Here is a 4,434-nt window from a genome sequence, read left to right on the forward strand (position 1 = left end):
CTAGAATCAAAAGAAATAACACATGAGTTTAGAAAAAAAATTGTGTATAAATACAGTGTATAAAACCCTTGAATCTTGCCTTCATGTGGAAAAAAATTTTGCACAATATAATAATTGTTTTTATGCAAACTCTTCAATCTATTTTTGTGTCACCCCCAGAGAAGATTGACAACCGGCACTAAAGCCCCCCCCCCCCCCTCCTGTAGTAATACTGTGCAAAATACAACATAAAATATTATGGGAAATTTTCAGAACTTAAGTGTTTGCACTTTTCATCAACTTGAAAATCCATTTTGGGTTTCACCCACAGACAGGTAGGTGAAAACCGGGGCAATTCCCCTCCCCCTCGCCACCTGCAGTGATGCTACTGCATTTGATTGATTAACACTAAAAAGACGACGTTTTCCGTATACCTAGAAAGACTATAGTATATTCCAATCTAAGTTGGCACTGAAGGGAAAGGTACGAGATGTGTTACTCCGCGATGAGAAGTAGTTCTAGTAAATTTGGAGGTTTAAACGGGTGTAAATTCCCAAATGATGTAAAAAAAAATAGAGAATGTATGTGGTTGAGACATATAGTTGAAGTTGTTGTGTGTTAAATATACTTAATTTATAAGAATTTGATTACGAAAGGAAAATCAAAGCGCCGTAACTCGACTTTGTCTTGGCGAAGACTTGAGTTTTCAAGGTTAACCTTGGCGGGCTTCCTGTGAAACGGCAAACCCCCCAGAACTCGTTTCTCCCCACTTCGCATCGCCCAAGGAAAAACATCTGATTGTCCATTATGACTCTTGAAAGAACTCTCCTTATTGTGGTCAAAGCATTTCTGCCTGGTCTTTTTTCTCATTTATGCTTTCCATCGTTATTTCCAAGCAATTGAATACATTTTTAAAAACAGTTTTCGTGAGTAAGAAATAAAAAATGAAATGAAAATATTAATTTTCAATTATTTACTTGCTGCAATTACAAATACAATGGGATTTTTTTTCTTTGAATTCGAGATTTATTTTATTTGGTAGTTTTAAATAGCTTTCGTTTCTTACATAATGAGCCCAAACTTCAAGAAAATTATTGTGAAAAAATGAAAGAAACCCGAATTTTGTTTGAATGTAACGAATACTTGTTGTGTACAAATCCTTGCTACGGCAAAAGGTCGTTTTTTTCTTCTTTTCTTTTTTGGATCGTTTGAAAAGTTTGTGGAGGAAAAAAATATAATGCTCTTACACACGTATGTACAGATTCACTATTACAAATTTACACCGATGAACTGCTGGATGAAGAAGTTTTGCTTTTTCACTTTAAATTTGAAACATACACATCTCCCTTGAAATACGAAATTAATTCGCCCCACCCTCCCCAGGTTTAGAACCCCTGCCTTAAATTAATTTTTTATATTAAGTAAATTTACTCACTCCCAAAATATACCTATAAAGTAGGCTACATTAACTACGCTAAGGGTTAGTAAAATAATTTTTAATAAACTGAGTTTCGGGGTTAATCATATACTTTCACAGTCACGCAAAATTGAGAGCCATAACTTTTCTATTTGCACAAACCTCGATGCATTTTCGTTTATTATTTTTAACTTTTTTCATAAATAAATTGAGCTTAAAATCGACCTTTTTTTTTTTTTTTTTTGAAAAATTCAAAATTAATATCTTCTCTGAGCTCCGAAATGCAGTAATAGCTAATTGTTCCCATGAAGTTTCTAAATTTTTTTATTTGAATAAATTTTTTTAGAAAGGGCAATCTTTTTTTTTTTCGAAAACTGGTTATTTAATCTTGGATCTTCACCGTTATTACTAGAGTATAAAAGGAAAACGCGTGTACAGGGTTGAAGTATGTTATTTTAGATAATAAAACAACGCTGAGTTACACAAATTTGCCGAGAATTGCAGACAGGTGTTTCGGGGTTTCAAGGAACACCCAGTTTTAATGCAGAAAAGTGAGCACGATCTTTTTTTTTTCTCCATGAAAAATGGGATCCTTGAAACCTCAAAACAGGTGTCTGTAACGAATTATCATTGTTACATTTTCTTTTACTTTTCTGCACAAAGGTACTTCTTTGATTTATATACATATGTATAAAAAGACACAATGGCACCTTTTCCGAATTCCGAAGAAATGGTTGGCATTGGCACAGTTGGATTTTTAAATCAGAGGGATTATGGAAAATAATCTATAAACATTAAGAGTTCCTTTTTTGTTGCAAAGATTTAAACGAACTTAGGATGCATTTCTCAACTCCAGAGAGCAAGTCGAGTGCATGTGAAAAATTAAAGAGAAGTTATTCAAAACAGAGGTAAAGAATATGGGGGGTAACAAAGGTTGCAGATTATTTCAAATATGCAATCAATTTTGTCCCGAAAGCTAAGTTCTATTTTTAAATGGCAATTTCAGTTTAATTTAGTCATTTTTTCTGAAAGCACAAGTTGTAAAGAAGCTATAGATTTATATATACATAAGATATGGATAAGAGGAGGCTCATATGGAATACCATTTCCATGTCAGAGGCAGGGTAAAAGATCCACTTCTTAACAAACTAATAAAATTGCAGGCAAGGACTGAAAATTAACATTTTTTTTTTCCGCTAAAGGCTTGTTGATGAACAGCCTTTAGCGAATTCTGAGGATCTGCAATAGAAAAACGAAGATGCGCTTTGGAGAACATGCATGATAGTTTTTCATTTGTTATACTTCTGAAAAGAACGCGGTTTTTTTCTATGCCTTTGGTACCCATTATTACTATGGATAAATGTTCACAGCTGTGTGCTAACGTTCTCCTTACATATATCAACTTCGGTCGTCTTATTTTTCCTTTTGAAATAGATGATATATACATACTGGATGGTCCGTATTTTGACGAGAGGGCACATGCTTTTTATCAGCGAACGAAGAAATCACCAGAGACAGAGTATGCGTCTTTCAGAGCATATTCTCTTCTTTTAATTATTACTTTTTATTTGTTTTCCTGCTAATTTTTTAATCATTCAGAATTATTTGTTAATTACTTTGTGACAGATAGCTCTCCGCCGCTGTAAAATGAAATCCCATTCACAGCCTTGCATTTGTGATAAAAATATGATGAAATATGTTTGAGACAAATGTAATTTCTTTGAAAACTTCAAGGATAGTTGTTTCGTTCTTGGTATTTTATATTTTATTTTTCCCTCGCCAAATTCGGCAAGTCGCGCCGCTGACTGGCACGCGCCCTACGCAGAGTAACCTCGTTTCCTTGACAACGGCTGCAATTCGGCTCGCCTAGCTTTCCCTTCAGTGCCAACTTACTGTGAAACGAAGTATAGTCACTTTGACTGCTATACTTAAAATATTGAAAATTATTTATTTTCGGGATTTTTCATCATAGAAAAGATTTGTTTTGATGCGTTATATATTCATTTAAAAATTTAATCATAATATAACCTGTAAATTACTCTGAGGCAGGTTTTTTTTTAGATTTAATCGTATGTTCTATCAAGTGAAAAGCACATATACAATAAGTAACTGATATTGCAGAAGATTAAATTTGTACAAAATAGGGGACATTTTCTAAGCATGTAATCACTAATAACTATTTTCCACTATTCATGTGATTCAATTCTTAAACGTATAAATATTGTAATATACCTACATTACTCTTTTTTTTACAATATTTACAAGTAATCATCTTTATCACTTTGCCTGTACATGAACCACAAACTGTCTTTTTGCAATCAGAACAAATGTTTGTAGTTTTACTTCAACATTGTTTCAGTTGACGTTGTTTCCGTTTTTTCCCTGAGAGGTAGAAACTTTATCATCTTTATCAGAATCTTTTAGTGCAGTTCTAAGTTCCGTGAAACTCTAAGCTCGCAATCAACTGATGAAAATATATTATTTTTATCGCTAGGAAGGTATTCCTCTTCAGATAACTCAGACTGTTCATCCAAACAACAATCAATTTCAGAAAAATCCTGCAACAATTACACAAATTCATTTTCTGATAAACTTTGTTTTCCAAAACGGTCCTTTGCGACATCATGAAGAGAATTATGAGACTGAACTTTTAAGAACATTGAAGGAAACAAATGCCTATGTTTCAAGCAAAACACATGTTTTGGTGCAGAAAATAATTCAAGCACAAATTTTTAGAATCCACTTGTTCTAAATCAATCCATTTTCGAAACCAAAAGAATTTCATGTGTCCGGGCATATGCTTTTCAAAGTCACCTTTCTCAGCTTTGTCCCCTGCTATAAAAAAATATATATATATATACATATAATATAATTTGTCCCCTGCAGAAAAAAGAAGAAGTACGTGACCAACAGCTGTTGAGCATTTTCCTAACGGTTCAAAGACCTGCACCTGACATGTAGATGTTACACAAACCCACTAATTACAAAAACATTTTACTCACCCTGACAACAAAAAAAAAAAAAACATCCATAGTGCA

Source organism: Uloborus diversus, chromosome 9 (genome assembly GCF_026930045.1).
Source record: "Uloborus diversus isolate 005 chromosome 9, Udiv.v.3.1, whole genome shotgun sequence".
NCBI lineage: Eukaryota > Metazoa > Arthropoda > Arachnida > Araneae > Uloboridae > Uloborus > Uloborus diversus.